At 34.4% G+C, this 24,986-nt stretch overlaps 1 protein-coding gene across 1 annotated transcript in view; it reads left to right on the forward strand.

Annotated features, from left to right (window-relative positions):
- LOC135846515 (uncharacterized) overlaps positions 1-24,986 on the forward strand; it is a 540,933-nt gene that overhangs the window by 399,340 nt on the left and 116,607 nt on the right. The gene's annotated exons all lie outside the window — the stretch shown is intronic.

The following is a 24,986-nucleotide window of genomic DNA, read 5'->3' on the forward strand; positions in this document are numbered from 1 at the left end:
ACCTCTTCATTTAACCAAATTCTATGGTCGTGTAGTCTTCTTCTATAAGCGATGAGATGAGATAAATATTTTAAAGGTGTGTAAATTGTCTTTGTGCTTTTTCGTCTTCTGCAATAAAAGCATCAGCTGCGAGGCAAACTTACGAATACGTACCTTATGCAGAGTAGATACATATAATGTTACCTGGCAAGTTACTCGACGAAGACGTTTATTGGCAAAGGCTGCTAAGGTTGCAGGCGACGTTCGGAGGGTATTTTAATTGAAAATCGAGTACGTTAACCCGCTTATATGCATACAGTTGAATAATTAAAAAGAGTCGGTTGTATTACTCGGAGTATGTACTCGTACTTTGTGTCTAAGGATTCAGTAATCAATATCTCCTCTATATGTATGTAAGTATCGTGTACCATTTACCCAGATATGGCGAAAAATATATCCTAAGAGATGAGTACGCGACTCTATACGAGTGCAGAGGGTAGGAGCCAGGAGGAGGAGAGTGAACGCGTCTAGGGAGACGTAAGTTTTGGCGGCGGAAGTAATTTACAAAATAGCGATACTAGGTGTCTGTATGTGTGTGTATTTAGTTTAGCGTAAGCAAAAGCATACAGCCCACGGTATAGTGTATTGGTTTTAAAGGCAACGCCATCGCCATCCTCCCTGCAACGTGTAGCAATAATCCTGATTAACTGTCTAAATATGAATTCCACGATTATCTTCATAATTTATCTGTTCGCAATCGTAGAGTTGTCGGTGTTGCGCTATGCATAATCGTAGGTAGACGAAGGAGAGTATATTTTTGATGAATAATGTAAACCTCATCGGAAGTCGGTGTTTTGAAGTGCACGCTCGAAAAGCGTGATTCGTACTGTATTAGTCCATTAGCTAATTGATTTCAATTATAAAACGAATATTACGTCGGCTATCTGGGTACCTACCTATGCGAATAGGCGAAATTAAAATCGCCTGACGGTGATTAATTGTCCGAGAATGACTTCTGTTGGTGGTAGATCTCGGTTTGTTTTTATGGTGGCGTTTTTTGTTTTGTTTTATTGTATGTCTTGTGTTGTCGGATGTGATGGTAGAGGCGATTGGGGGGGGGGGTGAGGATAAAGGGGCTAGGTTTGACGACGGTTTTGATTACTTAAGGTGACTTTTGGTGAAGAAAATGTGAAATTTCAGCGATCATTTTACGATTTACGTCTGTTTATTTATGCATCCTGTTGTAAGTGTTTTTAAAGGTATAGGTATTACTTATATGAATTTACGTAAGTAATAAGCAGGGCTCGGATATTCTTTCCCTAAAAAACCCAAAATATGCGCTTAAATATTCCCTAAAAAAGGCCAAAATATGCTCTAAAAAGTAAAAATATTCCCCAACGATATGGGAATTGTTTTACAGGAAAAATCAATTCCTATACCTACAATATTTCTAATTAAATCTTGTTGTGTACGTAATACATACCAAGAATTCACGATCACGAATGCAAAACAGAGCATTTTAAAATCACAAAAAGGTAATTCTGATTCCATTATCAAAGGAATAAAAAACAAATAAAATGAACAAAAAAAAATAAGGAGGTACAAGAGAGCTATTGCCAGTTTCGCAAATTTTGAGGGGAAAAAATAAAAAATAGCCAACACTAACTTTATGCAAAAATTTAAAATTGAGCAAAATATTCCCTAAAAATCGCTAAAAACGTAAAATATGCTCTAAAAACGCAAAATATTCCCTAAAAAAATGCCAAAATATGCTTTTATGGTGAAATATGCCAAAATATGCTCTAACGAATTAGGCTCATTTTACTTGAAATTTCATGAATCGTGGAGATAATTGAAAAATTCCCTATCCTCTATGCATACAAAAAATATGCCCCAGCATGAAAATCCGAGCCCTGGTAATAAGGTACCTAATTTGGTATTCCTTTTAATCCTACAAATTAATGGATGAATTTTGAAATTTTTATGAGAATATCACATTGATGCATCTACTCCTACTATGCCCCGAACTTTTCAGGTTTGGAAATTCAAATTTGAATCGAGAAGTTGTGGGTAGGGGGGCTTTTTTGGTCGATTTTTAAAAATCGCTTTGTTTGGTTGGTTTTCAACCATTTTAAGGCTATTCTCTACCCCCTGTTATCAGTAGCGATTTTTGATGAAAACTACGAACGAAAACTATTGGACGGATTTTCATGGGGTTTGGTTTATTTTACTCAGAAAACATTAAAAAGCGAGGGTATGTCGAGATATTTTTGATTTACGGTTTGTCATTTTGTGGCAGTCATTGGGAATTGAATGGAGGTACTATTGATGCTCAGATCTCCGTTGGAAAAGCTAAATTAGAAAATATAGCTACATCAGCTCGTTTTCAATGATAAAGTATTAGCATTGGTGAAAAAATATTGAAAGAATTTTGAAACTTCACGGAGAAATCTCTGCCCAGAGTTCTGATGGGAGCAGGTCGCAGGACATAAGTACGACTAAATTTTTTCACTCGATTACATGCAATCTTATGAACAAACGATGAAAATAACGAACAAATTGGCTTCATATTTCAAACATTTTCGCAGAGGTAGAGAATACCCTTAAATTAATTAGTCCCTTCGTTTGTGAAGTACCATCATGCCTTGCAACGTCTACGTGTTGCTTCTAATATGATCTCTGTCCGAGTCTATGTGATGACTCCCCCCTATATTTATTTTATTTTTATTTTACAATTTAGGTCTCTCCAACAGCTAAAGCCAATTACAGGAGAGACCATTAATAATTAAAGAGATAAGACTAAGATTTGCTCCAGGGAAACAAGTTTGAGAAATACAAAAAAACAAAAGAAATATTTATAAATGTAGTTCTTCCTATCTAAAAGAGAATGTAAGAAATAAGCAAAAAAAGTATAACACCAAACAGAAGAAATACTTATAAAAAAGAAAAAAAAAAACATTGAAAACCAAAGGAATATAAGATACAGAATATGAAATGGTTCACACAGCTCCCACTGCACCCCCACTCCTACTCCCATGCCATCCTCACCACATGCCTGAAAGCAGACCTACCCATACTAAAAATATCAGCATCTGCACACCTACAGAGGAAAGCGTCAGAGGTACCCATGATGTTGTTCATAGGAGATACCTTCATCCTAAATGTGTTGTAATTGTTTAAGAATATTTTTTTCTGCCTGGAGTGGATTTTTAGGGCCCAGAAATTGATTTTTCCCAGGTTTCTGTCATTTATGTTGCAGTGGATGAGATCATATAGAAACATTAATGCAATTGTCTCTCTTCTTTTTTCTAATAGATCCACCTCAAACTCTTCCAAAAGTTCTTTTTATAATAAGTCATATAAAGATAATATTCAAAAGTCTTTAAATATAGGTATTTCAAAAATCTAGGTATTTCAAAAATCTAGTTTGAATTTTTTCAAGCTCTTTTATAAATTTTTAGTATGAGGGAACCAAACTACATAGTACACCAAACTCCAGAATTTACCTTATGGTAAACCTATCTATGCACTGGATGTGTGCGGCTCCTTGCATCATACTAAGAGAAGCTCTAGTCACTGCATAAGTTAACCTCAACTGATCAACTTTGTTCAAGTCTTAGTACTTGTATACTTACATACTCACCAACTTAGGCAATGTTAACTTTGAATAAAAGTTAAGAGAACTCGCTATGCTAAATACCTCTTGAGCCATATTGCGGTCGTTTCATAATTGTATGTTTGATGTTAATTCGATTTAATTGAGTAGGCACGTGATAGTTTTTTTTCTTCTTCATCATCGGTGTTCCATATCCTTTACAGGACATTGGAAATCTCATTAAATGGTACCCTAACAGGGTAAGGTGAATGCCTATGCCACAGTGATTATTCTAGTGAATCAACATTTTTTGAGCTTTCACATGGTAGTTTCCCATTGGTTTATACACTATTTTATAGAGTAGCTGACACATCACTAGCCGGGTTTTTACAACCCTGAGTTCAGTAATTAGCTACCTATAGATGCTCAAACCAGTTACAGCTTTTTGATGCTGGCAACAGATTGTGTGCATTTCTGTTACTGCTGCTGTTCTAGTGCTCAGAGATTAGCATGTAATAGATGCTTAAATGCACTACATTTTAGCACTTATTGATGTATGGTAAGGTGCAGTTTGTTATATGTATTACATCTATAATCTGTGTGTTAATTATAAGGTGTATATTTGTAAATATATTGCAAATATATGAGTGTAGAAATATTGATTGTTAAATTATTATTTGATCTACCTGCATCTGTATTGACAATAATACTATATAAAAGTGATGTATTGTGTTAATATTGACTACTCTTCCCACCATATGGATTTACACCAGAGTAGCTACATTAATGTAAGATTAGATGTTTACTTATGTGTTGATGAGATTCGTCATATCTCTTTGAGCTATCTGTAGGGTCATCATCATTGAGTTGTGTAACTGCTCGAGGTAGTATCGCGTACAAATCAAGGCGTACCCTTATGCTGAATTGGGTATTTGGGCCAACATCTTTTATGTTGGTGTTGCCTCTATCGTGTTGATGACGTATCTCATGGAAATTTATTTTCGAGCTTCCACTAGTAGTCTCCTGCTTGCTTACTAGTGACATCTACACAAGCACCTTGGAGCTAGCTGGGTAGTTTAGAGACCCTGAGCTCCTCAGTGTTGACCTCTATAGATGCTCGAACCAGTTTCAGCTTTTTGGTTCTGCTAACAGACGGTGTGCATGATCTGTTAGCTCAGCTAATAACATGGTAGTCCCCTGGTACTTGGCATGTAATGTTGATAATTGCACGAAAGATTTTCAATTACACTCACAAGCTTGCCTCTGTAGCTGGGTTTGAACTGGGTACCTCGTGAATGGAGGTCTGCGGCTCTACTTAATTAAAAGCTGACACTTGAACGAATAATTAGTGCTGATCACTTTTTGGCGATAATCTTGACGGCGAGTCTTCAAATTTCTGGTCAAAGTTACTTTTATGAAGTGTCCTAAATTCAACCTCCCATTCTTTTGGTAATTTCAAGGCATCGTTTTTCGCCACAGACATGCCAAAAAATGAACCAAAATTGTAAGAAATGGGCCAAAGTTTCCAGTAAAATGTTCTAAGGTACTTTTATGTTGATATGTCAAGTTATAAATATCTGTTTTAACATCTTCAGACTTTGATTTTGGTGTTTTCTTACTCATTTTTAAATTTTAACACGTTTTTTGAGGGGATCGATATTAGGGTCACTTTTTTTTTGGTGAGTGACCAATTTTCATAGTTTGTAAAAACGTTATAAATACTTTTATTCGGGTATTGAGCAATAAATATTTTTTTAACGCTTTTAGACTTTGATTTCAGTGTTTTTTACTCATTTTTAACACATTTTTTCAGGGGGTCGATATTTGGGTCACCTTTTTTTTTGTTGAATTTTTGAACTTTTTCGGAAAATGTAAAAAAAAAGATAGTAAATGAAAATGTTGGGTCTTTGGGCTCGTTTAAGCCATCACCAAAGATTTCCAGCTCAATTAGGCTATGAGAAATTCAAAAAATAAACTCTAGGAGGTCGATAATTGGTACCCTTACACTTAAACCATAAAGAAAGTATATATCACTTTGGTGAATATTCTCATCTATGCCCATATTAGTATTTGATCTTAATAACCTCTATCCGCATTTAAAAAAAGATTTGAATTCAGCAGCATCACAAAAACTTCTTCGAAATTAGCACACAAACAATCAAACATTCCTTCACTTTACTCACCATAAAAAAAATTGAAAATTTCCAAACTACAAGAAATTGATCGGAAAGCATCATGATAGAATTAATTCAAAAGCTCCTCAAAAAATTCATTCAAAATTTCCAAAAAAAAATTCTTCTAAAATCAACACAAAAACACTCGCTTCAAATGAAAAAAATTAAATTCCACTGATGATTGTATTAAAAATAATATGTCTGAATTACCTCCAAAAACATTATCCTAGATCGCTTCTAAGAAATATTTTCCCAATTCAATATCGCGAAGAGACAATCTGACTGACTTGTTTTTTTTTGTTTTCAATCTAAGCAGTCTTTGCGAAATTTTACCCAAATGAGACATTTTCTCAAATTTTGGTCGTTTTCTGATGGCCCATCAATTTTTGATATTTTTGAGAGATTTTCACTATAAATTTTTACAAAATTATTTTTAATGATACTTTATTTGTGAATAATACATTTCTGGCTCTTTATTAAATGTCGAGATCGTCAGAATTTTTACTTTGGCCTTCGACTATTATTATTTTGTACATTTTTTTGCTGATTGATCAATAATTTTATAACCAACTAATCCATCTTAATTTTTCTTTGTTTCAGGTGAGTACAAGTTTCCTTCCAAAAATGATAGAATATGAACTCGCGTATGATAATAAGTAAGTAAGTAATTTTATAATCCTTATGAGAAAAGTTACCTAAGTCACTTCTACACCAGTGTTCTTTTATTTTCAATGGCAAATCAAAAAAAAAATTCTAAAATCACGGAATTTGAAAATCAGCTGAAATAATCGTCCATCAGGTTTGAATCGAATTTTTTCGGATATGAATTTGGAAACAGTTGAGTAGATTAAATTTTTGAGTTCACAAACGATTTTGATTTTCAACGAATTTGTGAAAAATTAAATTCTGGTCAAAAATGAAAAAACAATCAAAATTTACCAAATAGACGAAGAAAGCTGAAATTTGGTGTGTGCTCTGTTTTCGACCCTCGAAATCGATTGAAAACGATTTCGAGTCATTTTGAGTGGTAGTTCTCGAGCACCCTAGGAGATTTTTAAAAATTGATGTTTCCACAATATTTCACCCAATTGAGTTGTTGGGAGGTGGTTTCAGGCTGTTCTGGAGACTCCGGGTGTACTTTGGAAATTTCAAATTTTCTAAAAAGTGGTATAAAAACTGTCTAAAGCAACTTTGGCATCATTAGAATCTAGTAGACCCCGCATTACCTTCTCATAGCAGATAATTCACCCTGATGTATTAAAACTTATATCTTTTTTTTGTGAAATGCCCCCACCTCCCTTCCCACGCCATTTGAAACCACATGTAATCATAATGGTATTGTTGTATTGTACAAATGGTAAAAATATAACTACCATACGAAGGTGGCAAAAGCTTCCAATAAATTACCATATTAATTATATAATTCGCGAGCTCATTGTACTAAAGGAAGCCATTCTTTGTTAATTGTCATATAAACGTTGATCGAGCGCTGCGTACCTACATGAAACATTCAACATTCCTCGTATACCATAATTTACATATTAAGCGTAATTTTTCGTTTACTTCTGCCTTTCTCGCAGTATACCTACGTAATAATTACGTCTTACTTGTTTGCGTACAGATTAAATTTTGCAAATATTCAGAAGCCTGTAGATATGCATATGTTATACCTATATCTATGTACGTTACACATACGATGCCTTTGCCTATACTTACTTACCTACCTATCTATACCTATACCGGGATACGTTGGATTATTATTATACCTGTATGTATATGTAAGATATTATTCGAGAGGAACGAGAAAAAGATATGTGTAGAATAAAACGCTTCGATTAGAAGGTTAATTTATATACCTTTTGTTATGTTATTTTCGAGCCATATCAAAAGTTTATCAATTAGTCGAAAGTTTGCCCAGAGAAATCTTTTTAACTATAAGTTCGCTTATAGCATATCAAAAACACGTATTTTACTGCTCGCAAGTTACTCGTTATATTGAATTACAACGCGCAGGATTGATTGTTATGAACTTAATATCGAAAACTTTCAAGCCGGGGACAAAACTGACGGTGACATTTTGTTAAAATGTGTACGTGTATGTAGTTCACAGAGCTCTATGTACCCTATAGTGCTATATGCTATGTATGCTGTATACACTCCACTAGTGCTCAAGTACCATGCTACCGTACACCATACGTAGTGTACGCGTACAACTCATATTAATAATTTTACTTTACATGTAAAATAAACGCGTATCGTGCCACTCATGTTAAAATCTATTCATAAATCAACATCGCCAAACGAACGAACGAACGCGTATATCGGGAGCTTTTACAAACCGTCTACAACCTATTTGTTGGCAGTGACAAGGGTATATAAATGTAAGGCTTTCTCGCCTACTATACTGCGGAGTGTTCACGTTTCCGTCGTCGTAGTAGTCGTCGTCGTCGTCGCCACCGTATGCTAATAATATCGAAACAAAATCTTCGTTTAATAGCCTCTATTGAAGGATTAGGTAATTTCACTAACGTCTACTCCATATTATTATTGTATTCGTAATAAGCGTGCCCGTACACCTACTTCTCTATGTATAGTTGCATTAAATTGACAAATTAATATCAGCTGACCAGTTATCGAAATATATTAGGACTATGGATTGTATTCATCTTGATGGCTTAATTGGAATTTATAATGCAAGCTCTTAAATAAATTTTCGTTTAGTTCGAGGCCTGACTTGTTCAATTTTTTTGAGGTTGGTTTTAGGTAGGTATACAGAAAAAAACACTCACGCATTATGTGTGAGAAGACCTACTTTCCTTTAAATGAAAATCTTTTACGAATTGATTCGCTTCATTTGAAACATTTGTATAGCAATTGATCTGTTTACAATCGAATCGAATCATTTACGAACGATTGGTGGTGAATAAATTGATTGATTTTTTGGTGAATCATTCGCAAACGGATCAATTGATTTACGATTGATTCGGTTTTTGAAAAGTTATTGTATAGGAATTGACCTGCTTTCAAGCGAAGTGAATTGGATCGAATCGAATCATTCATCGTTAGGGCAACCCAAAATATGCTCTCATTCAAGGTAAAATATTCAATATATATTCGATTTTTTGAGGTGAAATATTTGACAAAAATATTCGATTACCCCCAAAATATTCGAAAATATTCGAAATCAAATTTGGTATCGTTTCACTTGCCTTTACAAGCACATTACAAAAATGGCTACATCGTTGGGTTTTGTTTCCTAAATCGCATGCACTATTCGCAATTTCGCAAAATGGAACAAAATTGTTGAATTAACATTCTATTTTGATCGTAAAAAAAGAAAAAAAAATCAAAGCTTAATTTAAAATTCAATCTTAATTATCATTTCATCAATCATCAATATCATCATCATTAAAAAGGGCCATTTTTTTTCATCTTCAACATTCTGTGAAAATGACGTTTCCTGTGGTGCGATTCTCAAAATGCAAAAATTTCCAAAATATTCAAAAATATTTGATAAATTGCGAAACATGTGGTAATTTTAGACAAAAATATTCAAATAGCAATCAAATATGTGAAAATATTCATTTTAAGGCAAAATATTCGAAAATATTCGAAATGAAGTAGGTCTTATATGAAAGGCAATTTTCTGAAACGTAAAATGATTTTGTTACATTTGTAATCGGAGTGCAACAAAAAAACATTCAAAAAAATATATTGGGTTGCCCTATTCATCGTTATCACAACCAATTGGGGATTGAACAGACTGATTGATTTCTAGGTGAATCATTCGCGAACGAAATAATCAGTTTTCAGCGAATTATTCATGGAAGAATTGATTTATTATTGGTGAATCAATCGCGAACGAATTGAATAATTTTTTAGTGAATCATTCGCGAACGAATTGAATATTTACTTAATTTTTGATGAATCATTCACGAACCATTAATTAATTGTTGGCGAATCATTCGCGAACGAATTGAATAATTTTTGGTGCACTATTCGCAAGCGAATTGATTCGTATAAGTGACTCGTTCGCGAACGAATCGATTTATTTATTCAATTTATGGTGAATCATTCACGAACGAATTGAATAATTTTTGGTGCATTATTCGCGAACGAATTGATTCGTAAAGTGACTCGTTCGCGAACGAATCAATTAATTGTTGGTGAATCATCCACGAACAAATTGAATGATTTTTAGTGCATCATTCGCGAACGAATTGAATATTTACTTGATTTTTGATGAATCATTCATGAACCATTAAATAATTGTTGGCGAATCATTCCAGGACAAATTGATTTGTGTAAGTGACTTGTTCGCGAACGAATCGATTCATTTACTTAATTTTTGGTGAATCATTCGCGAACGAATTTAATAATTTTTGGTGCACTATTCGCGAAGGAATTGATTCGTATAAGTGACTCGTTCGCGAACGAATCATTCAATTGTTGGTGAATCATTCGCGAACGAATCGATATTTATTTATTCAATTTATGGTGAATCGTCCACGAACGAATTGAATAATTTTTAGTGAATCATTCGGGAACGAATTGAATAATTCTTGGTGAATCATTCGCGAACGAATTGAATCATTTTGGGTGCATTGTTCGCGAACGAATTGATTCGTATAAGTGACTCGTTCGCGAACGAATCGCTTTATTTATTCAATTTATGGTGAATCATTCACGAACGAATTGAATAATTTTTGGTGCATTATTCGCGAACGAATTGATTCGTAAAGTGACTCGTTCGCGAACGAATCAAATAACTGTTGGTGAATCATTCGCGAACGAATTGATTTATTCAGTTTCTGGTGAATCATCCACGAACGAATTGAATAATTTTTAGTGCATCATTCGCGAACGTATTGAATATTTACTTAATTGTTGATGAATCATCCACGAACCATTAATTAATTGTTGGCGAATCATTCGAGAACGAATTGATTTGTGTAAGTGACTCGTTCGCGAACGAATCGATTCATTTACTTAATTTTTGGTGAATCATTCGCGAATGAATCGATTCATTCACTTAATTTTTGGTGAATCATTCGCAAACGAATTGAATAATTCTTGGTGCACTATTCGCGAACGAATTGATTCGTATAAGTGACTCGTTTGGGAACGAATCATTAATTGTTGGTGAATCATTCGCAAACGAATTGAATAATTCTTGGTGCACTATTCGCGAACGAATTGATTCGTATAAGTGACTCGTTTGGGAACGAATCATTAATTGTTAGTGAATCATTCGCGAACGAATCGATATTTTAGAGTCCAATATGTTTCTTATAAAAATTATAAATCCAAAATTTACCCCTGTCCATCAGGTGTCCCTCAGGGTTCTAACTTGGGTCCCTTTTTCTTTCTCCTGTTTGTAAACGACCTACCATTAGTGATACATAATTCAGAAATACAACTTTTTGCTGATGATGTAAAGATGTACAGGAAAATTGAAGATATAAAGGATTGTCAGGGTCTTCAAGCAGATTTGGATAGGTTTGTGGAATGGAGTATCAAGAATAAACTGTCCCTTAACATCTCCAAGTGTGGAACAATGACATTCACTCGAAAAAAAAATGTTTTGAAGTATACTTACACAGTTAATGAGGAAGAACTTTGTCGCTTGACCACTGTTCGGGACCTAGGTATAAATCTTGATGTGGGACTTACCTTCAAACATCACATTAATACTGTTTTGGCGAAGGCAAGGCGGATGGCCTATTTTGTTGTCAGAAATTCAGTGCACTTTAAGAGGATAAGTACACTCAAAGTCCTATACTTCTCGTTCATAAGATCTATAGTTGAGTTTGGTGTACTAATTTGGTTCCCTCATACTAAAAAATTTGTGGAAGAGCTTGAAAAAATTCAAAACAGATTTCTAAAATACCTATATTTTAAAACTTTTGAATATTATCCCCATGATCTATCTCAAAAAGAGCTTTTAGAAGGGTTTGAAGTAGATTTGCTATTAAAGAGAAGAGAGACAGCTGCACTGATGTTCCTATATGATCTCATCCACTGCAATGTAAAAGATAGTAACCTTTTGGGAAAAATTAATTTCTGGGCCCCAAAGATCCACTCCAGGCAAAAAAAAATATTCTCTCTACACAATTACAGTACGTTTAGGATGAAGGTGTCCCCTATGAATAACATCATGGGTATCTCTGACGCTTTCCTCTGTAGGTGTGTGGATGCCGATATCTATAGTATGGGTAGGTCTGCTTTTAGGCGTGTGGTGGAGAAGGCATGGGAAAGGGAGCGTGGATGCAGTGGGAGCTGTTTATGAGCCATTTCATATCCCAGATTTTTTTTTTCTCTTTTTTTTTCTATTTTCCCCCCTTCCCCCCCCCTTTTATCTGCCTTAAGTTTGGGTTTTTGCCCTCACTCTTTTGTTTTTCTTCTATTTGATTTTGTACTTTTTATTTTCTTTTTTTGCTTATCTTACTTTTTTTTTCAATGAGAAGAACTACATATATATTGATAATGTACTAATGTTTCTTTTGTTTCTTACTGATTTTTTTTATGGTATTTTTTTTCTTTTCCTTGTTTTTGTAAGTTATAGTTTTTCAGGTCTTTTTTAGTTTTATCTAACGGTCTCTCCTGTAATTGGCTTACGCTGTTGGAGAGACCTAAATTGTAAATAAATAAATAAATAAATAAATAAATAAATTTATTTATTCAATTTATGGTGAATCATTCACGAACGAATTGAATAATTTTTAGTGCATCATTCGCGAACGAATTGATTCGTAAATTAAAGAATCGATCAAGTCGTTGGCGAATCATTCGCTATGACAAAATTTTAGGTAGGTATGCCTATATATTTATCATTTTCTACATTTTTTATAAATTTTCATGCAATTTTGAGAGCACTTCATCAATTTTTCATAGCTTAGGCGATTTTTGAAGTTGAATTTAGAAACATTTCATCACGTTTTGATTATCTTTAGAAGTAATCGATTCAATTGTTGCAGCTTTTTGTAGATTTAGAAGGATTTTATTGAGCGGGAAAGTTGAAATATTCTAAATCAACTCTATTGAAAACATACAAAGCGATGTGCTGCATGATTTTTTTCTTCAAATTGACCATCGAAGGAGGAGGTCGGATTCGACGTCCTTTCGAATATCATGTGTTTTCGCTGAAAAGTTCAACTTTGAAAATTGCTAAAAAAAATGTTTCTGAACTACTTTACTGCGCCACTCCCAAGTTCAACTTTAATCAATTCTGGTGTTGAAAAAAAAAGAGCGAGAGGTGAATCTAAATATCTTAAAATTCTGTCAATCAGGGGTAGGGGGTCGGGAGGGGGGTCGGAGGTTTGATGCTGCTATTTTTCTAATTTGCTCAGTAGAGGGAACTCATAAAAACTTAGAGTGAGATTGTGTAAGCTCAAAAATATACCATTCGACACGTTGTACTCGTATTTCGAAGAACGTCGACTTATTTACGGCGAACCAAGTATGCAATTTTATCAACACCACTTTCATACGCAGAATGTAGTCAGATTTTTACGGCAAAGTGAGTATGCAATTTATTCAACACACGTTTGGCTTTCATATTTATCTACTATGTTGAAGTTGAGGAAAGTTTTATTCTGAAGAATTGTGAAAACATTCTTTGTGAATGAAATAGGAGGGAGAAGTGACGGTCAAACTAAAAATTTTGAAAGATACCATGCTGGGTATCCAATATTGTATTTGTACGTTTCTCAGCTCCAGGAATTTTTTTTGAGCTAGTTTTACTCCAAATTGTAGGTTGGACTCTTCAGAGAAGGTACAAAGCTCAAAATTTTCGAAAATAGTTCTGTTTTTTGAATTTATGTGACCTCATCTCTTTACTTCTAAAACGTTATGAAATTGAGACAAAATTCAAAATCGAGATGATGTTTGAATATCCAACGAATGAAAAATACAGGAAGCTACCAATGACCAAAAAATGGGCTTCATGGCATTTCCTCACATCGTATAGAACGTATTTGACACTTTTACGAAAAAAAAAAAATGTTACGAGACATTCGCACGTCATCTTCATCTCCGTAACCACGTCATAATCCATCAACTCGAATCTCTCATTTGCACATGCAGTTCTCGCAGAGAACAGACGCGAATTCAGCATTTCATCCAGCTATAGTATTCTCACACTTGCACTCATACATTTATACATCGTAGAATGAAAGAAGCTCGCTAACGTGACCGAAATAGCTGATGAAACTTTACACCATTAGCTTGAGCGATGTGGCGCGAAACACCAGAGGAAGGGGTTAGCATGAAGAAGTGAGTTGAACTGAGGGGCGAAAACGAGAAGAAAATAAAAAAGAAACAAGAGATGCATCTCTCGATGTGTAACTTTATCTCTGCGATATATGTAGGTACTACACACTTTGTTGTATAGGTTTAGGTATACGACGACGTGTGTATGAAGAATGTATATGGCATATATACCTACCTACCTACGTGTAATTTGTACGATGCTTATATTTTTCATCTTTCTCTTCGCCTAGGTCTGGGTACACGTAAGAATACGAGTATATGTGGTAAATCGCACCTACGTAGTACACCTCGCGTGCTGCGGTCTTTATTTATACGTATAAAACGAATAAATGATAACGGAATATTAAACGGTTGAAAGGAAAAAAGTCTCCATTTGAGATTTTCCTTCGAATGTATCATACTCGTATTTTTGTAACTCTCGCAACGATTGTACTCTTATACGTGTTCTAGGTGTATTAGTAATCCTACAGTGCTGCGATACATTTTGTAATATTAAACAAACAACTCGAGTCTAGAATTGCTACAGGCTTGTCTTCTGTATGTCTCGTCGTGTCGTCGTACAATGTACGCGAATAAAAGACGATTTTACGTGTATTTGAAGACTCGTATATGGTGGTTGTATGTGTGCTACGTACACGAGTATGCAATTAGGTAACCCGAAAGCAAAACTGATGCATTATACGTTAGTCCTATGTTCTATGGTACGATGTAGTATTGTTGAAATAAATCAAATTACCGCTCGACAATTATTTCGCAGTTGAAAGGAAACCAACGTAACGTTTATTTTTTGCAAATGTTAGTTATATTGTTGTATTTTGGAATTTTGATGTGTTTTTTTTGGTGGATTATTACGTCTGTTTGTGTGTGAGTTGTTTTCCAGGTGTAGACATTTTACGAAGGAGTCGTACTCGTATTTTTATCATTTTCTTGGTAATTCATGGTCATTCTCAATTGTGATTCATCTTAACATGCCGAATTTTCTTTTTTGAAAGATGAAAGAATCTAAGGAATTTATGATGATGACGGTTTCCCAATTATTGAATCATTAAAACATCACTTGCAAAGACATCGATTTTCGGACAATTTTTAGCAAATTGGGTTGTTCCAATTTTGTTTAGTTTGTGGCCTAAATTTCAATATGGTTCCTGAAATAGCTGCGCTTGCTTCTCTGAGACTTCAAAAGAGATGAAGTATGGCATTTCCAGATTCTTTTTTAAGGTGCGTTCATGATTGTCTGTAACTAACCGTAATAAAAGTTACGGTCTGTTACGGAAAAGTAAAATACAAGAATTCTTATGGCGTAGTTCACGTTGTCCGTAACCGTAACTTTTTGTTTTACAGAAAAGAACAAAGAAAATTACAGAAAAGTAAAAAATTTTTTACTTTTCTGTAACAGGCCGTAAGAGTTACGGACAATCATAAACGCACCTTTACTGAATCGTTGCGCTAATTGACTTTCAACATACAATAGAAAGTTATTACTTACCTAATACCTATCTATCTGGAAAAATTAGAGCCCTATAACCGAATTTGTAAAATAACGACAAAGACGATGACGACATTGTAAATTATAGTTTCGTCTGTCTGACCTGTCAAGGTCACTGACCCATCTGTCCAGCTTTCCAAGATCGTGTGCATGTATGTCTGACCTCTTAAGGTCTTTGACCAGTCAGCATGGCCTCTATAAAGGTCGTCTGTCTGGTCGCTCATGGTCACTGATCCATCTGTCTAGCTTTCCAAGGTCGTGTGCCTGACTTCTAAGGTCATTGACCCGTCAGTATGACCTCTCAAGGTCGAATGTCTGGCCGCCAAAGGTCACTAACCCATCTGTCCAGCTTTCCCAGGTCGTGTGCATGTATGTCTGACCTCTTAAGGTCTTTGACCCGTCAGCATGGCCTCTATAAAGGTCGTCTGTCTGGTCGCTCATGGTCACTGATCCATCTGTCTAGCTTTCCAAGGTCGTGTGCCTGACTTCTAAGGTCATTGACCCGTCAGTATGACCTCTCAAGGTCGAATGTCTGGCCGCCAAAGGTCACTAACCCATCTGTCCAGCTTTCCCAGGTCGTATGCATGTCTGTCTGACCTATTTAAGGTCATTGACCTGTCAGTATGGCCTCTAAAGGTTGTCTGTCTGGTCGCTCAAGATCACCGACTCGTCTGTCTAGCTTTCCAAAGTCGTATGCATGTCTGTCTGACCTCTTAAGGTCATTGACTCGTCAGTATGACCTCTAAAGGTCGTCCGTCTGGTCGCCAAAGGTCACTAACCTATCTGTCCAGCTTCCCAAGTTCGTATTTATTCCTGTCTGACCTCTCAAGGTCATTGACCCATCCTTCTAACCTCTCAACGTCGTCTGTTTGCCCTCGAGTCTTCCAGAAATCTAGTAATTTTGTTTCAGAACTTGAATTGTATTTAGGCATGTCAGATTTGATAGGTATTCAAAAGTCCACTTATTTAATACAAAAATAAACATTTCCAAGATAGGTAATTTTTTCAAGTTTTCATAAGTTAAGCATGCTTTAAAAATTGGATTGAAGATTGTAAAATTAGCTGAATACTCTTGACATTGTAAATTGATCTATTGTTTTCAAATTAATTTTGAAAGTCTGATATAATATTAAAAGGCCAAAGAATATGACAGACACATCAAAATGCCAGAAATTAGTCATTTCTGTGTTTAAAAGCCCAACAAGATGACGAGGATTTATCAATATTTTATCCCAAGTTTTCAAAATCCAGAATGATGAAATTTTTGGACAGACCCCTGCCCCAAAAACATATCCATTTCAAAATGCTGGTTGATATCATTTTACCATAGATTACCTGCAATTTACCAAAAATTTTCTGTTGAAATGTACCAGTACCAGTATTTATCCAAAAAAGTTACCTACAATTCATAAAAAAAAAATACCCGTACATAATTTACCATGCAGTAATTACCAGTAATTTACCATGCAGTAATTACCAGTAATTTACCATGCAGTAATTACCAGTAATTTACCATGCAGTAATTACCAGTAATTTACCATGCAGTAATTACCGGTAATTTACCATGCAGTAATTACCAGTAATTTACCATGCAGTAATTACCGGTAATTTACCATGCAGTAATTACCAGTAATTTACCATGCAGTAATCACCAGTAATTTACCATGCAGTAATCACCAGTAATTTACCATAAAAAATTACCAATAATTTACCATGCAGAAATTACCAGTAATTTACCATGCAGTAATTACCAGTAATTTACCATGCAGTAATTACCAGTAATTTACCATAAAAAATTACCAATAATTTACCATGCAGAAATTACCAGCACTTTACCATGCAGAAATTACCAGCAATTTACCAGAAGAAATTACCAGTAATTTACCAGAAAAAATAACCTGTAATTTACGATAATAATTTACCATAAAAAATCACCAATAATTTACCATGCAAAAATTACTAGCAACTTACCATAAAAAATCACCAGTAATTTACCAGAAAAAATTACGAGCAATTTACCAGAAGAAATTACCAGTAATTTACCGAAAAAATTGAAAATACATACTAGGTAGCGATTAACCGAAAAAAATTGATAGTAATTTACCAAAAATCAGGAATAGAAAACAAAAAGAACTTTTGGCTTTTAGATTTTATAGCTTCTAAAATTTAAAATTCGTATACCTTTATGTTTCTTTCGCCTAGCTTTCCATCTCTGCCAAAAACTGATAGTGACTCACAATTTTCTACATTTTTTTTTCTAAAAATTGCCGGTAATTACCCAATAATTTTCTACATTTTTTTTTCTTAATGTCAAAAACGTACCAGAAATTACTTTACGAGTGATTCAACGAAAAATTTTTCAAAAATGTACCAAAAAATGCCAAAAATGTACCAGAAATTTCTGAAAATTTCGTTGAAAATTGTTTGTAAGTATTTTACCAAGTTTAAAATATTGACATAATTTTTGTAACTTTTTTTAAAACGTTGATTGCTTTTCACTTGTTAGGGAAGTATCCCAACAAGCATGAAAATTTTCAAACTGAGCAAGAGGGGATTGAAAGAGAGCCCAAAATACACTATCATCAAAACTTTCACACGCTGAAAATCATTTCTCGATTTTTGGTGAATTTTTAAAAGTTCAAATTTGGCTCATTTTTCATTTAAAAAATCAAAATTTGATCAAATTGACATACATAGCTCAAATTTAGTTTGTATCCCATTTTCAAGGAGCCTCCAGTGAATTTTTGGATTCTCTGCTGTAAGTACTGAATAGAGTGTGAAATTTAGCTCCTATGAACTCGGATGTACCGTCTGTGAGGCCCTTTCCAACAGTTTTGGCAGATGGCTCAAACCTAAAATTTTCTCCTACGATTACTTCTGAAAAAAATGAGACCAGAACGTTCCCTTCTTAGAACATACTCGTATATTTCGAAATTGGAGTGCAACGATAAAAATTACGCAAAGGTACAAGGTGTAAAGTGCAGTATCATCGTTTTAATTGAAAACCAATGTAAGAAAAAAGTCTGCAAAATTTCAGATGTCCATTTCGTAGTAGAAAATCTCTTTCGGATAATTTTCGCTAATATTCGAGTTCACCCAAGCATCAGTATATCTTGGAAAAGGAAGAGCAACTAAACTCAACATTATCGCCGCTTTTTCACCCCACAGATGCCTTTGGATGAAACTAACTAATAGCATTTTACTACAAACACTTCTCGACTAAATCACTTTAATATTCGAACACCGAACTAGAGAACATTGCTTTCGGATGGTGTAATTATCCGAGGAATCGGCCTCGAAAACTAATTAAAATAAAATTAGAAAAAATATCTCGCCGAGAAAAGTTTCACGCTGGTGAGTATAAGGAAACCTTTGCGAGTTGGCCATTTGCTCGATTCGGTTAAATTATGTGAAAGAAGGTTAAACGTTCGTTGCAGTTTTTCTCAGTTATTCTATTCTCTCGACGACAAATTGCTACTTAATCACTTTAATACTCTTTTGTCTTTTTCTTTGCTTTTTTCCTCCTCTTCTTCTTCGCTGCTGCGAACGTTTTATTATTTTAAACTTTGGCGAAGGTTTAAAATTAAAATACACTCGAATGAGGAATTCTACCAGGGAGCTCGCGTCGCCGCGTTTATTTATGAAATCGACATTCGACTGAATTCATTTCGATCGTATGGTAAAAAAATAAGTACCGAAGAAATACTTACTAAGAAAAAAAAATAAAATAAAATACCGAACAAAATGAAAAATAAAATGAAAGCGGAAAAAACCGAATTAAATTTCGAGTGTTTCTCCTTCCCCCTCCACAGACTTGAATTTACTCGATGACTTTTCCCTCATCTTTTGCTGCAACTATCGTGTACCTCCTTTGGCTAGGAGTATATTTTTTATACAGCGTCTCGAATAAAAAAATACCCTTCGTCGGGTTTATAATCGCGTTTAACTTTTCTCTCAGATTGGACTGCTTAACAGCTTCGCTCCTTGTTCTCCGCTGGAAATTTCCTCTTTTATAGACTACTATTATGGGTTTCAAATATACATCAATTAAATCGAATCGAGCGTATGTTTTCGCAGTTATATAAATATATCCGAGCCAGTGTACGTACTACATACTACATGAGCTGTAAAATGCTGCACCGAGTATTATTGTCTTGATGTTTTTTTTTTTTGTATTTGTGTATTCGCAGTAAATGCTACAATACTTATATTGAAACTTATTGTGTTGGTTTCTATCAACGTGAATGTATGTTGAGCTGAAATGAATACAAAATGTGTACACGAGATGAAGCATAGACGATGAGAAAGACAGAGAGAGAAAGAATGGTAGTTAGAAAAAAGAGCCAGCTAACACGCATACGTATACGTACGTACGTAGGTATTATATTATATCGTACGTATTTTGTTCCATTGATAAAGCTACAGCTATAGTGTAACGTACACGAATCCTAAGTTTTCAAGACATTTCGTAAATTTCGCGAGTGAAATTACAAATCCAACCTTCTGGCGAATAAACGCTTCACCGAGTTTGGGAGATATTTTTTTAAACTTTTCCCCTCCGGTTTCGATTGCACCCCCCAGTGACTCTTTGCCTTTCCTAGAATAGAAGTAGCTTTCTTTGTATGTACTTTGTGTGAGTTTGTGCATTTATTTGTTCAAACCTCGTGCACTGTATGTTTAGTATGTCATGATGCATCAGCTGTGCATTATACAGGCCACAGGGTGTCCGAAAATTAACATAGATGGTCTTAGATCAAATTAAAGTCATATTCCAACCCAATAGTATTCTTAGAAACGTCTTTAGAAAATAGAAATGTAAAAAAAATAGCCCTTTGCGTGTTTAAAAAGGTATTTTTTGGACCCAAAACGTTCAAAAAATTTGTCAAAAATGATGGAAAACTGCGATTGGGCAGCTACAACTCTGGAAATCGTCTTTTCTAGTCACGAAAAGTGTTTTGTGGGGTTTGTGGATGTATTCGAGTCTGCGCATTCAAAAATGTTTTTTTTCGACCCAAAGTTTTCGAAAAATTTCCCAAAAATGGTCGAAAACTGCGATTGGGCAACTACAACTTTGCGAATCGCCTTTTCTAGTCACTAGATGAGCTTTTCTTGAAGTTTGAGTGCAATTTTAAGAATACGAATTAAAAAAGGTATTTTTTTGAACCCAAAATTTTCAAAAAATTGTCAAAAACTACGATTGAGGAGCTACAACTTTGGGAATCGCTTTTTCTAGTCGTAAGACGAGTTTATTGAAATTTAAGAACGATTTCAGGGGTTCGAATGTGAAATGGTATTTTTTGGGCCCAAAATTTTCGAATTTTCCAAAAATGATCGAAAACTACGATTGGGAAACTACAACTTTGGAAATCGCCTTTTCTTATTACAAAACGAGTTATGGGCACGATTTCGAGTCTGTGTATTTGAAAAAGGTATGTTTTGGGCTCAAAATTTCCAAAAAATTTCTCAAACATTTTCAAAATGTTTTCAATCAATTTCTTAAAAATCTTTAAAACAATTTTCCAAAATTTCCAAAATAGTTTCAAACAATTTCCCAAACATTTTCAAACAATTTCTCAAACATTTTCAAAAAATTTTCAAAAAAGTTTTCAAACAATTTCTTTAAAAAAATTTTCAAAAAATTTCAAAACTTTCAAAAAATACGCTTGGACAACTACAACTTTGGAAATTGTCTTTTCTAATTACAAAACGAGTTCCATTAAGTTTGGACACGATTTCGAGTCTGCGTATTTAAAAACAGTAGATATGTTTTGGGCCCAAAATTTCGAAAAATTTTCAAATAGTTTTCAAACAATAATCTTCGAACAATTTTCCAAAAAAATTTCAAAAAATTTCCAAAAAGTTTTCAAACAATTTCCCAAAAATTTTCGAACAATTTCTCAAAAATTTTGAGAAAAATTCCAAAAAAGTTTTTAAACAATTTCTTTAAAAATGTCCTAAAAACTTTCAAAAAATACGCTTGGACAACTACGATTTTAGGAATCGCATTTTCCAATCACAAGACAATTTCCCTGAAGTTTGGGCGTGGGCACTATTTCGAGTTTGCGCATTTAAAAGTGTATCTTTTAAACCCAAAATTTTCAAAAATTTCCCAAAAATTCTGAAAAAATAAGCTTGAGCAACTACAACTTGGGAAATCGTATTTTCAAGTCACAAGATAAGTTCCCTATAGTTTTAAGCGCGATTTCGAGTCTCTGCATTTGAAAAAGGTGTGTTTTGGCCCCGAAATTTCCAAAAAAATTTCTCCAAAATTATCAAACAGTTTTCAAACAATTTCTCAAAAATTTTCAAAAAATTTCCAAAAAGTTTTCAAACAATTTTTCAACAACATTTTCTCAAAAAAATCATCAAAATTTCCTAAACACTTTTGAAAAATATGCTTGGACAAACTACAACTTTGGGAATCGCCCTTTCCAATCACAAGACGAGTTCCCTGTACTTTGGGCATGATTTCAAGTCTGCGCATTCAAAAAGGTATTTTTTGAGCCCAAAATTTTCAAAAAATTCTCAAAAAATAAGCTTGAGTAACTACAACTTTGGAAATCGCATTTTCAAGTCACAAGACGAGTTCCCTCAAGTTTTGAGCGCGATTTCGAGTCTGTGCATTCAATAAGGGTATGTTTTGGCCCCAAAATTTCAAAAAAGATTTCTAAAAATTTCTCAAAAATTTCCAAAAAGTTTTCAAACAATCTCTGAAAAATCTTCAAACAATTTTCCAAAAATATTTTCTCAAAAGTTTTCAAAAAATTTCCAAAAAGTTTCCAAACAATTTCTCAAAAATCTTCACACTATTTCCAAAAAAAAAAAAAAAATGTCTCAAAAATTTTCAAAAAGTTTCCAAAAAGCTCTCTAACAATTTTCCTAAAATCTTCAAAAAATTTTCCAAAAAATAACAAAGAATTTCCTAAAAATGTTCAAAAAATACGCTTGGACAACTACAACTTTGGGAATCGCCTTTCTCAATAACAAAACAAGTTCCCTCAAAAAATTGAGTGTGATTTCGAGTCTGCCCATTTGAAAGAATATCTTTTGGAGTTTTGGGCCCAACATTTTCAAAATTCTCAAAAATAACGCTTAAGCAACTACAACTCTGAGAATCGCCTTTTCTAGTCACAAGACGAGTTCTCTGAAGTTTTGATCTCGATTTCGAGTCTGTGCATTTAAAATAATATTTTTTGAGCCCAAAATTTTTAAAAAATGTTCTAAAAAATGATCAAAAAATACGCTTTAGCAGATGAAATTTTGATAACCGTCTTTTCTGGTCAGAAGTAGAGTTTCGTGGAGTTTTGGCACAATTTCGAGTCTGCGCAGTTGAGAAGGTGTTTTTTGGGCCCAAAATTTTTCCAAAAATTTTTCAAAAATGATCGAAAAATGCGATTATGCAGCTGTAACTTTGGGTATCGTCTTTTCTATCCAGAACTTGAGTTTCAAATAATTCCAAATGTTGCAGCTAGCCAATCGAATTTTTCGACCATTTCTGGAAAATTCTTCGAAATTTTTGGACCCCAAAAAATGCTTTATGAATCTTATGACCTTTTGACACATGATGTGTCATGTGGATCACTATTTCGCTTTCGACTTTTTTGGGACATTATTCCATTCGTTTGGCGGAATTATCCGAGAAATATCGAAATTTTGTGACTTGCAGTTTTCCAATTAGGCAGCTATAAATTTTGTAGCGTATCACTCTCGGGCCATGCTCTTAATTTAAAAAAAAAAAATTGGGTCAAATTGGAGACTGCACACTTGTGAGGTTCTCTCGTTAGTACGATTTCTTGTCTGTTTCTTCCTCTTATATTTTTCGCCAGAAAAAAAAATGTAAGGAAATATCTTCCGTTACTCTAAATACCTGTAGATTAACGCCTTCACGAACGGTTTGCTTTTTCTCTTCATAAGCCTTCGATTAAATTACCATTTCACTTTATTTATGTATAAGACAAGCTTTAATTATTAGTTTTAATTTTTTTACTCGTTTTTCGTCGATAACCCAAGTATAGGAAAAAATTACTACCGAAGGGTGATGCAATATTGCCTTGTAATTTTACGTTTTCGTGTCGTTTTTTTTTCGTCGTCTTACCCACCCTTGGCCTGTGCTGTCCGGTGACGTAGGTTTCGTCAAATGAGTCGAGTCGTCAAATATGACGGCGGGTCGAAGAGTCGGTGAATTTTTTATGAACATAGGCAATGAAAACACGTTGTCAGTGAAATTTTTAATGGTCGCGGTTTTTTATACTGTATTGTTTTCTGTTATGCTATAATACTATGCGATAGTGTGGAAGGGTATTGGGGTTGAGATAATTATTGATAGTGGAGTGCTTTGAAAGTGTGATTAAAAATTACAGTTGGAGGTATTTAAATTAGAAGGATCGATTTTTTCTTTTCTTGGAGAGGTTATTCGTAGGTGTGTTATAGAATTGGGACTTTGAAAAAAAAAAATGTGGAAAGTTGGATTTTACGCCTTATTGTTTTTTTTTCAATTTTATTTTATTTTTGGCTTTCTTAAAGGTGTCAAAAGGGTCAATAACATGAGAAGAAAATTAATGTCTCTGCTTATTGAATTTTCTCGAGTCAAAATCCTTTTGTTGCTTAAGCAGGTGCTCAATTGACTCTTATCAAATCTATCAACAGAAAAAAAAACACTTCCTTAAACGATTCTCTCGCACCTGTCTTAAATCATCATACATTCTTTCCTCAGCTCTCAGCCTTCTATTTCGTCAGCAGCAGCAGCATTCACTCATTCACTGCACACACGTGCTTTCGCTCGAGATAGAAAAAAAAAACACTTTCACCTCTATCTATACTCCAATGTGTATAGTACAGTTTCACTTCACATCAGACGGCGGAAATAAACCCTCTGGTAGAAAAACGTTTAATTTGATTGGTAAAATTTAAACACGAGGCCATTGTTGGAATCCGGCTTTAATTAAAGATATATACACTTCCCAAATAAGAGGTAATGTAGCTTCAAAGCAGCAAATAGAAAACGGCAACACCCTTTCGTTTAAATTACATTCCTCAATGTAAACATTCCCGCCGTCAGTCAATTTACAGCCAGGACGAGCGTTTCGCGGAGGGAGATTAAAAACAATAAGAAAGAGACGCGAAGATAAAGAACACGACGAGATCTCCCTTTGCGAATGGAAAAAAGACCGAATTCGCCCTGCTCTGCCGCGCTCTGCTCAGCGTCTTAAAAAGTGTTTTTATTACACTCTGGCCGGGTTTTGTTGTTGCGCCAAACCATTGTCGAGTAAAAGTCTTCTGCGAAAGGCTGCAAACGACGATTGATAGCGTATTAGATGCATGCAGTGGGGGAGGGGGGTTCTTTTGTTTTTCCATTTAGTATGGGCTATATATTTCCAAGAGGTACGTGAAGAGTGAGGACCTCAGATGTACATATTCCGTCGAGTTTGTTTTCGTTGTTTTTTTTTTAGGGTTGCATCACAATTATGTACCAAACACGACA

The sequence above is a fragment of the Planococcus citri genome, chromosome 5, assembly GCF_950023065.1.
Source record: "Planococcus citri chromosome 5, ihPlaCitr1.1, whole genome shotgun sequence".
Taxonomy (NCBI): Eukaryota; Metazoa; Arthropoda; class Insecta; order Hemiptera; family Pseudococcidae; genus Planococcus; species Planococcus citri.